At 40.9% G+C, this 13,731-nt stretch overlaps 1 protein-coding gene across 4 annotated transcripts in view; it reads right to left on the reverse strand.

Annotated features, from left to right (window-relative positions):
* LOC109856359 (forkhead box protein O) overlaps nt 1–13,731 on the reverse strand; it is a 143,180-nt gene that overhangs the window by 42,168 nt on the left and 87,281 nt on the right. The window lies entirely within an intron of this gene.

Genomic DNA, 13,731 nt, shown 5'->3' on the forward strand with positions numbered 1-13,731 from the left:
AAATAATTAAATCTCGTTACTGTCGTAATTAATTTTGTTGCTTGAGATTAAAAACGCAAAGAGAGATAGAAACAAGTGTGATCACATCGGCTTTCGAATTTTTACGCGAATTAATACAGACCTAAATGTCATTTTGTGTATAAATTAAATGAAGGAGATTCATTTTTTGCTCGATATTACCGTGAATTGTTAAAGCCTTTCAACGCGAACAGAAATATAATCCATAAAAATCTATCTTTTCGCCGAAGTGTTCGTTACGTAACTTGGAAGCGAAATGACATACACTGTACCGTATCGTGCGACATCTGTGTATAAAAATCCTGCGAAATCGTATAGGAAAAAATCAATTCGAAGAGTGAATCATAGAAGCCCTCCTTTATAGTTCTCCGCTTTCCCGTCTCGTTTTTCCCCTGCCTTCTTCATTAGGCAAATTGAATCAGCTGCGGGTGTATAGCAATAGTCGCGGGTAGTCTTCCGAAAAATTTCGAAAAGCTTCTATCCTAATACGAAAGTACCCGTGTCGCAAAGCGACAACAATTTCCTTTCGTCTTCGTCTCCCGATCCGGCGAGACGGCTGCGCGCGCGCGCGCGTGTCCCGAAAAATGCTTTCAGACGAAAAACACACATACGTGAAAGACGCGGCGCGATAAATAAAAATGGTTCTCCTTTAAAACGTCCGTTATATCGCGAACGAGACAGGCGGAAGTTGATGCCAAGCACCGCAAACAAGTTTCGCGAACTTGCAACACCAAGGCACGTTTTATCGTTTCGTTAAGAAACCTTCCGTCGCGGATTGTTACAACCTTTCGATAAATAATCTATGAAAGTCTAGTTTCGCCGAGAACATGAGGTGTATTCGTATCGTTAGAATCATCGAGCACGAGGAACGTAACGTAAAGACATTTCTTCGCGCAAAATGATAATTATATTTCTAATTCGAAAAAAAGGTTATGTATCTAAATGACCATATATTTGCCTATATACATAAATAATTTTTATAACTCCGTACGGCATTCTGATAAACCATAAAATTGCGAGATATTTATCATCCAGCTGCTACGTTCAATTTACTTGGACGTCTGACATGTGCATCGTGCACTTTAATATCCGAAAATTTATAACGCGGAAATGTACGCGATGTATTCTTTACTGCCAGAAAGAAATAGCTCGCCTTCATGACGCGCATCGCATCACTCTCTTCCACTCGCATGTCCCTTTCAATATCAATCCGCGAAAAAGAGATATTCCGCACATCTACTCAGTAGTATTCAGCAGTACAAGTTTTTCGCTTATATTAATGCGATCGCGTAACAAGCCGGATAACGAAATCCTCTTTTTTTTTTTTTTGTTTTTTATCTCTCCGCAACCAAGTTAGTCGTAAAACGAGAGTTTCGCGATATAAATCCAAACTCGTCGTTAATTTTTATCGGTTTCTTTTTCCTCAGTGTGTCTTAACGTTTTTTTTTTTTTGTCCCCCGTCTTTGCTTAACTGACGCGACGCACTCTCTTTTCAAGCTTGATAGATCGTTTTGTCGGACTTTTGAATATCCAGAAAGTCTCGCGAGTATTATCGAGAAATCCGAAAAGCTGTCCGAGATATCGCGGCCGGGCCCGGGGTGCTTTTACGATCGTCAGCGTCGGGCTCCTTTCGCATTTAACTCCTGCGTGACAGACTTCCCCTTCGAGAAAGGGCGATCAGCCATTCCAGTCGTGTAGTCGCGGGCTATACGGTGGGACTTTATAACCCATCATCTATCCCGCCTTTATCGGTGCTACGCTCTGAAGATGAAGACATTTTCGGCGCCACCGTTCTGATTTTTCCATTCAGTCGCCATTTTCGTTGCATTTTGCCTAGGATTCTTACGCTAAAGAGGAGGATTCGAATGTATGTATATTCAAAGGATTTTAATGCCGCGTGAAATTGTACGAAACTCAACTCGGAGAAATTTTCGTGATTCTGTTTCCCGATTCTGTTTTGCCAAGCTAATTTGTATAAGGCAGAGAATTAAAGAGGTGCAAATTAAATAAGACATAGCACATGTAGTATAATTGTTCGTAGTGCAGCTGAAGCTAGAAAAAAGTTAATAAAAATATCTACAGGAACAAACATATAATTAAATTTCTTATTGGTATCTTTGACATAGTTCAAGAGATTGCTGCGGCGATATTTACAAAAGGCGCGCAGAGAACGAGTCTCGTGTTCCTTCCTCTTCGATTTTTCGACAGCGATCGCCGATAAAAGCTGGCGCTTTCGTTCAAAATCCCTATAAACCGCGCGGAAATAGCTCTCGTCGTCCAAGAGCGAAAGAATGCGATGAGGATGACCGGCGGATACTTGACGAGATCGAAGCGAATGAGAAGAGAAGAGAGACCCGGTTATCTCGCGTCCGAATGGACTGTATAACGTGCAATTTATGAAGGGTATATATAACTTCTGTTCTCTCTCCGGATTATATGCCGTTTGCGCTAGAGCATCGGTCGGAATATGCGCGATAAGAAACACCAAAATCAGCGCGAAGACGAGACGTTCGTCGTGAACGAAGGCGAATACGATTAGTCGCCGGAGTCTTTGGTTCAAGGTCGATGGAGCCTAAAATGTCTGACAAACAGCGACGGCAATTTGAACAAGAAGCGAACCATAAACGCGAACTTTATGCGTCTTTAAGAGAATTGTCCTTAAAATCTCTCTTATCTCTCTCATAAGATACACATTATTTGACCAAAAAAAGTAAAAAATTCCCCGGAACGTACATGTGAGCAATTATTTCGCGCTCGTAGTGGCAAAGAGACGATTGAAAAAAATAAACGAACAAACTGCAGACAGATAAGATAAGATAAATACGAAAAATATATTGACAGTTTGTATATATCGAAATTATCTCGTTGTTAACGCATCAAACGTGTTACACAATTTCGTGCGCGAAGGTTCCCGAAAGAGCATTGAATTGGATTTTTGCTCAATATTCTCGTCGCATTTTGTTCTGTGTGCATAATAATCGCGCGCAAATGCTCGCGTGGAGAATGAGGACGGCAATTCTTATACCGACCATCAATTACATCTCGGCGCTGCGACAGATTGCAAATGGTCTTTCCGATACGCGGGGAACGCGGAAAACCGGCGAGCGATTGCTCGTCACAGAGAATTTGCGATGATGATTGGCGGCGCGGTGGCCCAAGGAAAGGGACGGATTGAATAATAAATCATGATCGTTAGGTAACTACAAGCACGAAAGCTTTAATTCTTGATGCGCGTGCGGACAGAAAGGAATCAGATCCGACCTGAACGAGCGATTTGTCTCGACCTCAGGCTGTGCCTCACAAGAATGCGCTCGCTCAATGATACGACAATACGGCATACGCGATATGTGCGCGTTCGTTTCTCGTACCTCCGAAAACATAGAGCAAGAAACTAAAAAATAGCGTTCAATGAAATAATAGCAAGAGTGCAATAAAACTTTTTTTTACTTTTTCTTCTTCTTCTATTTTTCTCGCGATTACGCTCATATATAAGAAGCAGATAAATATTAACATAACACTCGATAATATTTCATAAACATATTTATCTCTGTATTTTTTGTTCATTTCGGTCGCATCACGTGAACTGTCTCGTCACATCATTATCGCGCAAGTTGCAATGTAATTTTTAATTCATAGATGGGTGAGGGGAAAACAAAAAAACAGTTACAGGTATAGTCAGCGAGCGATTACCGTGTAATCGCAGGAAACAGCAAGCTCTATATCGATTCTTTGCGGATGTGGTTTTTATCTTGTCATAACATATTTTTCAATGCGTGTCACATGCTTTTGAAGTCATCCTTATCAGAAGGACGTGGATATACCGACCGAAACCGCAATTTTGCGGACAAGTTTAAGATCACGTTTGTGTCTTGCGCGATAATTTTCGACGCGCTATGAATAAACTTCATAATCACAAAGCTTGACGTAACAACACCACATACACACACATTCAGCAATCGTAAGACTCGCCACGCTAAGCGGAGATTGTGGGGCAATTCAGTGTTTTGAACTAAACTTCGTTACACGAACTCGGGTCCGATATAGACAAAAGTGAGTTCTTTAGCAGAGCAATAGAAATTTTCTTTTGACTCAGGGTCAGTTTATGATAAACTTGAGAACTCGTCTCTCGACACAATTAAGCGAAGACAGTGTTAGAAACTTAAAGTGTGCCACCGCTTTATCAAGAAGAGTCGCAGTATTGATTCGCCTTTAATTCGACGAAAATCTCGCTTGAAGGAGAGTTTACGATACATACCAGTTCGACCAATTTTGTTTCAGTCACCAAGTTTGCGAACAAAAAAAAAAGCACGTATATCTTGCGTGAGAGGAGCGGTACAACATCGCGGTTTTTAATATCGACGACGTTTGTGCTCTCAGGTGATTAGATGGTGACCGAGAACCGATCACATTCAAGAAGACTGCCAACAAGACCATCCCACCAATCCGCGCATGTAACTCTCTCTTCTCTTTCTCTCTCTTTTTCTCTCTCTCTCTTTTGGCATACATTAATTCAATTCCAGTGACGAGCCCAATTTCGCAAAAAGCATTTGCCGAACGATCGAAGAAGGATCGAGTGTGCACTTGCTTATGAACGTGTATACACATGTACACCCACGCTTGCCTACCTGTATACACTCAAGCCATTCGATTTCGTGCTGACGTAAAAGTGATCGGTTACTAGTCTTGGCGCAGCAGGACACACACTTTGCTTTTACCATCGAAATAATCTCACATCTCGTCTATTTCGCGATCATTTTCCAAATTAAAGTAACGTCATTACGATTCTTACGCGCACTCGCGAACACGTTTCCGCGTTTTTTTCCGAGTTTTCTCAATAACAATCGCGTCAACATTTGCATTTCCGTGCTCTTATTATTCTCTCTTCGTTATGAAAGAAGATGACGTATATCGGCATGGAAATATACTCGCGTTTGTCGCTCGGCGAACAAGAAGTGTACTCTCCGTTTACGGAAGACGGGCGTGCAAATTACCGCGATGACAAAGAGAGAATTTCAGGTTGATTCGCAGAGATCGGGCAGTCACGAGCGAGCAAGCGAGCGAGCGAGCGAGCGGAGCGAAGCGGCATAAAGCGGATTTCACCGCCCGAAAATTGCGAGCACTCAAATCAGAAATCCAGACTGTCGGCCAAATGCAAGATCGAACGGCGTACGAGTGCTCAATTCGGTCGGTGGTGAACCGGAAGAGAGAGAGAGAAGAGATAGATAGATGAGAGAGAGAGAGAGAGAGAGAGAGAGAGAGAAATAGAAAGAGAGAAAATCAAAAGGACGGGAAACAAAGAAGATATCGCGATAGAGCGGCAGCGGAGATCGAGAAAGCGAAACGCGATGGTTTCTGGGTGGATAAAACGATGAAAAAGACGGACAGAGAGAACATTCTTCCCTCCGTTCCCCTCTCCTTCTCTTTCTCCCGGAGGGAGGTATAAGGGAGAAACAGTGAGCCAATTCACTAATCCCGATTTCCGATCGCGTACATCCATTCGCGTATTTACGTTAACAGCTCCAATCAGTTTCCTCTCCATTTCCTTGCTGCGAGATAAAGGGAAGAGAAAGGTCAACTCTTGCATCGCCGAAACTCGCGGTGGAGCATCTCCGCGCGCGCGAGACCCCGAGATCCTCCATTGGAAAACTATATCCGCATAAGTTCGTTTTCAGCGAATGCGTTTCTTTTAAACCAAACATTTAATATGTACAACGTTAGTTTTATATATATATATATATATATATATATATATATATATGTGTGTGTGTGTGTGTATACATATATATATACCAATATCCGAAGAAGCAACGTGGACGGTAAAATCGAAAGAAGTGATTTCTCTACTCGAAACACTCGATACGCCTTTGTTTCTATATATGTGTCTGTTGGCAAAACCGTTTGAAATACCGTTGGAGATATTTTTTACGTTCTCAATCGAGATTCTCTTTAATAACACGTGAGATAGCTTTCGCCAATAAAATCTCGAAAGTCAAATAAAATTGTAACGTTTGAACATTTGCACAATTTTTCTCGCTACAGTTTGTGGGAAAACATCTTACGCGCGGTATTTAATTAATCCGACAATATTCGTTATTGTGTCTGTTTCTTTGGTCACTGTGATACCATAAATTCTGTATGCGATTCCACGCACAATAAAATTGCATTCATTGAGAGGGACACCGCGTATCGAGAAGCAATCGATGTTAACTCGCTGTGTGTTTCAGCAAAGCGAATTGGGGAGGAATCCCTCTTCCACAACGTTCGCGTTTACGTTATTCGTTTCTATTTGATAGATAAGAAAACGTTGTGTTATAATAGCCGGGACAGCTAAAAAGTCGAAGAAATTCCGCGATTCCGCTGGCATCTCCCATGAACATCCCTTCTTCTTTCCCGCGGCGGTAATAGATTTCTTTATCGACTCGGTCTAGGCCATACTTCGGTCTTTTTATCGCGACTGAAATATCAGCAAATAGAAAAGAGCGAGGTGGATATCTCGAAAGTTTGAAAGTTTCTCGCGAGACATAGATAATTGATCGCGGCTTTGTTCTCTATCTATTTTTCCCTCTAGGTCTAGCGATTTCCAATAATCTCGATGCATCGAGAACATCATTTAGCAAAATGACGATAAGTAACAATGAATATTACCTGAATTAATATTGATATTGGATCAATAATCAAACTTTACAATAAATATAAAATAAATACATATTGAAATAAATAAATAAATATGTATGTAAAACAAATTGACATGAATTTCAGTAATTTTGTAATTTTCTCTGATACCAGTGAAGAGTTAAAAATGTATCCGAAGATTCTCCTTCGCATGTCGGATACTTGTATACGATACAAGGGACGGACACAGAGTCACACAGAGAGAAGCGGGAAAGGCTTTCGCTCAAATTAGATCCGGGAGTATCCCGGACTTGTGTCGACGACGCGCTCGCGCCGATTTCGCCGCAATTTATACGTGGCAGTATTTTTGCGCAATTTGTGCCGGTTATGAGGACGTGGAAGCACGAGATGGCTCTACCGTGAAAAATATAGCGCAAATTTATCGCGGAGGACCTCCGGTCTCTCTCCTCTCTTCCTCTTCTTTCTCCTGTCGACGGAATATCCATTATTCGTCACTGTCGACACGACTGACCCAGGCTACGGTTACGAGTCATTCTTTCGGAAATCATTCTTGTAAAATGGAAACAATCGCAAGTTTCGTTCGAGAGTAAATTTAAATGATTTTATAAATATAGAGACGATTGAAAAAATTGTTACTTAATTTAATTGCGCGTTCGAGAATCTCTTTGAATAATATGCGTTTAATTTCAAATTCAATACGAATTGCACCAATGGAACGAGTGTTACAAAATCGTGTTCCGATTTAAGTTCAACCGCGAAATTTATTCGACGATTCGCGATGGCTCGCTCTTCTCGGTCGCTCGAGCAGCTCTCGCGTTTAAAGTTCGCGAGTTGGCGGGGCCAGAAATCATCGATTTTTCTACTTAACCCGGCACACACGGCAAGCGGAAAGAAGACGGGAGGAAGCGAGCTTGCGGAAAGAGAGACGAGAGAGGGAGGGACTTTTCCTCGTCGTTTGCAAGGCAACTATATCTGCGAGAGGTCGAGTTTGGACAGCCTCTCCTTTCCTCTTCTGAGTTATCCGTTTCTTTGGCCTTGCTCTCTCCTCCTATCTAACCGCCACCTCCTTCTTCGGAAATCCCTTAGGTTAGGTTGGAGGCAGTGGTGGTAATTCACGCGCGGGCATGATGGATGCCCCCGACGCCCACGCGACGTCGCGACGCCCGGCACGTCGACGTCGAATCCTAACTGTTACGTACGAACATCTCTCTATTCGCCCGGTCGAGCCGATTTTGAGAATATGTCGCACTCGCGACTGGGACTATCTTGCTTTTCATAATGTGGGAAAAAAAGTGGACAAATGAGGACAAGCGATCCGAAAGAATTGCTCGGCAGAAATACGAACAATGCAATTGACTAGAATTTAACATTCGACGTACGTCATCATTGAAATCGTTGGTTGTTTTTTCTCTCAAAATTTACACATCTCTTTTCTTAAAAAGAGCAATCTCATGTATAATTCATAGTATCTTATTGTATATTATTATTACATTATCACACTGTACTTTGTAATTTTACATGTAATATTCACAACGCTTCTCTCTCACTTAATTTACGGGATGGATGTAAATTTCCAGACTCGTCGTGAATTTCCCGAGGAATTAACATATTTCGGCAAGAGTAGCACTAAATGTAATCTAATTGACTAATCCCATTTCGTTCCCAATCGATCGGATCCTAGCGCGAGCCAGCGGCGTGCTCAATAACTAGTTTACGTAACGGAGACACGCATCTCAGGTTTGCATTTTCATTAGATAAACGTATTATCGGTCGTGATAATCGATCAACGTGCGAGCAGGTGTGCTTGCACGTGCTACGCTACATATTAGGAAACACTGTAAAAATCTACTTTGGTTGTGAGTGTCGTAACTACACCGAGAGAGATAATAATTTCAAGAATATTTGTGTTTCAAAACAAATATCTAAGATATACGTGAAACAACTTTATAAAAGATATATAATTTAAAGTATCTTTAAAAACAAACAAAAATATCTGTCATATATCGTCACAAACTTTTTTAGTATTGTTTTGTAATTTATCAATCGTTTACAAAACAAAATAGTACCATCCCTTTTCTCGGATAAGACAATCAAGTTTGAAATCGAAGCGTTTCAATTAAGGACAGATTATTATAGAGTAAAAAGAAAGTGTAAATTGATTTTTAAAGTGTAACGTTAATAGAACATGTAAAAAGTATAAAATGTTGGAATCGTAGCGAGAACGTAAAAGAATTGCACTCTTATCAAGAATGCATCGCTTTATCGTTGTAATCGAGTGTAGTAGCGACGATGAGGCGGCGTATCAATCTCCTCTTCGTTGATTGGACGTTACTTTTATTGATGTGGCATACAATAACAGTGATAACAATTAACGATTACGACTGATTATGAAACGAAGATAAGAGGGAGGAGAAGTAAAAATAGGCTTAATCACCACTGCCACAAGTGCCAACTTTAACCTGAATTAGCACGACCAATGGCGCTCTCTTTCTCTCATTTTGCTTTTGTCTCTCTTGATATTCAATCATGGTTAGCTATTTGCAATAAAGCGAATCATAAGACCCTGACATCACGATAAGACGTCCACTTCTCGTCTTAATCGTTTGTTTTCTGACAACGTTGATATCGTTATTAGTGCGAGGCAATTTATTTTCCGCAAAAGTCAAAAAAATTGTGCGACATCGCGTTTTCTAAGCGACAAAATTTCAAATTTATATAATTCTTACGTATTTTTTAACAAACCACGTGTGGCACCTCGTTATTAGTCGCGAGTATAATTCCACTTTCATGTGCAAACTTATAATCGGTACGTTGTAGAACTTATGACTCTCTAGACATCGTTGTTTCAATTGCATAAATTTTGTGTGTTTTCTAGACCGCATTTTCTCATCTGCATATACAAATTCGCGCCATTTACAAAATACAGCGTTTATAAGCTACAGACGCTTATAAGTTACTTCTTTCTTATGTATTTAATGTCACGGAATTTATATATGTATACTGGCATTTAAAATATATCCGCAAACCGTATTTCGTTGAGATCTTTTATTCGCATACAAGAGCATCTCTTTCCTTCTCTCTTCCCTTCTCTCTCTCTCTCGCACAATAAGTAATTAGGACATGGCATTCCTCGTTCGCGGGAGCGTGTTAAAGTTCCCGATATCTCACGTGAAAGCTATTAATTCTCTTAAACAGTAATATTCCATTAATCCGATAATAACGCACGGTTATCTCCGAGCTGATAGGTTATCGTCAGCCATGAGACGCCCGATGTAATTCGCTGGCAGGAAAAATTGCTCTTCTTCATCAACACTTGAGATCATTTTGAGACAACAAAACGATTTACGTAACCAGTACGCACACTCAATAAGACATCAAATCCACTATCAACTCGTTTGGAATGTTATATGAAATCAAGTTTTTTTTTTATAGAACGGAATTTGTTCTTAATTATTGTGTTAATTCCTTCTCTCTCGGATTGCATGCATAAGATTCGCGCCTGAGATTCCGCAACACGAGAGTCTGCAACACGGATTGTAACGTCAGTCGCACCTCCGGTCGGGGAGCCAGAGAGAGAGAGAGAGAGAGAAAGAGAAAGAGAAGTAAAGTGGGTTAGCCGCGGCACACCGAGTTCCGTGCTGTAACCTTCTTTTCCGCTCGGTATCCCAAACACAGCCGAAAAACCGCGGACGCGTATCCGTCTTCGCCGACGTCGATTCGATTTCGGACAATCGGCTTCTCGTAAAATCGGGACTTTCCTCTCCTTTTCGTACGTATTTTGTACGCGGACGACTTGAATCGCCGGTCTCGCAATTATTATGCTAATACGTGGATATATAAAGACTCCGTATCGTTTCGTTTGGAGCGAAACGCTACGTCGTCGTGTCTCGGTCTTGCCGCGTCTTGCTTTTTCACCCGATCTTCCTTACCTCTCGCGAGATTCCGGGGATTCGAAATGAATTATCCGCGCGCAAATTCTGCAGACGCGATTGCAAAATAAAAACCGAATAGATACGACTGAATAACTTTTGCTAACGTCCCTGGGTCTCATTCCTTTTAAAAAATTTATACATATCTTTAACATTTCTTGAAGACTTCCGCTCTGCAGTTTCGACAGTAAAAACTTTTCAACAGATGTTCTCAAGATGCTACTTCGCACTTTTATATATTTTGCATATACAAGTAATTTTTTTTTTTTTTTACTCTTTTTCCGGTAAAGATAAAAGAATAACATATATTATTTATATTCTACATAAATTTTAATACTCAACAAAAAATAAATTATCACTGAATTACCTTGAATAAAAAAATTGTTAATTGAACATAAGAACGCATTTGGATGTTTTCTATGTCTCTATTTTTGAAATTTTTCTAGATTAGATTTTATTCCGAGATACATACAGCGAACTTTCTGACACAAATTTCACGTTTTCAGACCGCTGTATGCCATCGGTCTAGTCTTACTCGCATAGCCAACCCGTTATTGAATGGAATCTCAAGGCTGGTGGCAACGTGCGCGTTCGATATTTATGTGATTGAATTGTGGGTGGTGGCGGCGGCGGCGGCGCGGTGACCTATCGGGAAACCGAGCGATGCGAATCCGTGATTTGCGATCGCTCGGAGAGAGCTAACGGCATTTCGCGCGCAGCCTGACTCGAGTTTAGGACCGCGCGCGGGATTCTTAACCCTTGGAGAATCGTGGGTCACTTCTGACCCGTATTCTACTGAATAATCGAACAGTCGCTTTGCGTAAGCAAATATAGCGTTTAAAATATATTTTTTTAGTTTTTTTGTTTTTTGAATATAATTTTATTTTATTTATCAATAACTAAATATAGAGTATTTAAATTTATCAATATTTATTAATATTTAAATATATAAAATTATTAAATATAATTAGTAAATATAGTAAATATAATTTGTATTATTTATTTATTTATTTGTAGTGAAATATATTTAGTTAGGATCCCCCTAACACAGATCTCGACTCAGTCAACAAAAGATTAATCCGTTTTGCGGATGTCGGCGTAGTTGTACAGATCTTCACGTGTTTCTTGCGCCGATAAAAGCGCGACCGCAATTACGCGCACCGTGATGTGTAAATTACAGTTATCACGATAGCTCTTTCCCACTCCGCGAAACAAGACACGATAAGTTTTGTTTTCTGCCTTCTGGAAAATAAATGGTTTTCCGAATCCATGCAATATTCATGGTTAAACGCGCGATACAGATTCGCCACGTGCGCGTCCTTCTATCGGTATACACATTCTCAAGGCAAATTTGTCGCGAACGTTAAAAATCGATTCTGGCTTAACGTATTCCCGCTCTTTTATTATCATTTCTAAAAATACAGCAGGAGACGTATCAGTCTTGGCTAGTGACCGTTTCTGAAAGCGAGTTTTTTACACACTAATGTCGTGTAGATATTGTAGATAATCACGTAACAAATTAGTTTCTTTGGTCTTTTAATTGCACGATTTCAATAACTTGACATTTCAGACGCGCGTTCGCAAATGTTTTAGCTTGTAAAAAAGATCCACAAATGTTAGATCATATTTTTAACTTGTGCGTGTGACCCTCAGAGCATCTCACGAACAATACTTTTTTTGGGGGAAGAGATTAAAAGAGAAAGCGGGTCATCATCACACACAGTCGCGAGGAAAGGTCGTACGTCTTTGCCACGTGGATTCTTATGGGGATTCTTCTCCGGGAAGGTTGTCCTTCTGTTGATTTTCGTTTCTCTCAGACAGGTTTTGTTTGATTGATTGCAACGTCTTCCTTCCTTTTCCTCCTTTATCCCATCGTCTCTCGATCCGAAAAATCCTTACGTTTTTTTCTTTTTTTTTTATTGGCAACCCTTATCCTCGCCTTGTCACTTCGTTCTTTCCATCGTTTTCTTCGCATACCAGATACTCCTTATATCGAGTCTTTTTGCGGCCGTAAAGAGCGTGTCGTTCGTAATACCCTCAGATTCGATACGTCGGAGATTGCGCTGATCGATCCCGCAGATTATACCATTGAACGGCATGATTGGCGTTAAATCCAACCAAATGACTATTTTACATTCAAAATACATAAGTATTGTTACACGTTCGGATCGCAATTTCTGGACTTTCGACGACTCAGGGAATTATTATAATCACACGCTTTATTCAGAAATTAAACTTAAACAAATTATTCAGGCAAATCAGAGCTTTCTCTCAAACGTTTAAACGGATCCCCGATTGAATCTGCCGCTTGAACTTTAAAATCAACAAAGCGTTGCTATCTGCTCTTTTGTCAAACAGTTGCTTCTCTCGTCGATCGATCGAAATGTCATTACTTTCCACCTCATGACTACGTAAAATGCATTCCGTAACACTATAAATTGTTCCATAAACTTTTCAATACTTCATTTGTGTGTATATCGCGTAATTAAAACTCACGGGATGTAAAATTATGTTTCGATAGTCCATTTACAAAAACGAAAGAAAGAAAAAATGAGCGGGTATCGATTCCAGGGGACGCAAACTAGCACAACGTAGACCTCTTTTACAATATCCCGTTCGCGTTTCCGGCTCCTCGTGCGGATCAGTAGGTAGGAGAACGCTCTCGCGCTCGCGCGCTTTTCCCGCTCCTCTCATTGCACCCTTTATGCACCGTGCTCAAATCCCGGCCGGTGCTTTTTCATCGTTTTTCGCGACGCGTGCGTTCGCGTTTCTCCTCCTCCTCTTCCCCCTCCCCTCTTTCCTCCTTCTTTTCCTCCTCGTCGTCGTCATGCGAAACCCTATTCCCTTTATTGCACACAACTAGTCCGTAAACTCAGTCCCTATCGCCAGGCCACGATAAAGGTCTCCCCTTTGACGACGACGATCTATTTTTACCGGCCGGCCGATCTTAGCTCGTCGCGAAAAAGCGCTAAATCGCCTCTCCGCAGGCGCGCCTCTCTTCACTCCCTCGTCCTCTCTCTCTCTCTCTCTCCTCTTCGCCTCTTTCTCATCCTTCGTTCGAGCGATCAATTGGCATTTCACCACTCTAGTCGGTCATTTTATCTTTTGCTAATTGATGACTTGAAACTTATTGTCGCTCGAGTCCGAGAAT

This window comes from Pseudomyrmex gracilis, unplaced genomic scaffold (assembly GCF_002006095.1).
Source record: "Pseudomyrmex gracilis isolate BER0280 unplaced genomic scaffold, ASM200609v1 scaffold_116, whole genome shotgun sequence".
NCBI classification, from domain to species: domain Eukaryota; kingdom Metazoa; phylum Arthropoda; class Insecta; order Hymenoptera; family Formicidae; genus Pseudomyrmex; species Pseudomyrmex gracilis.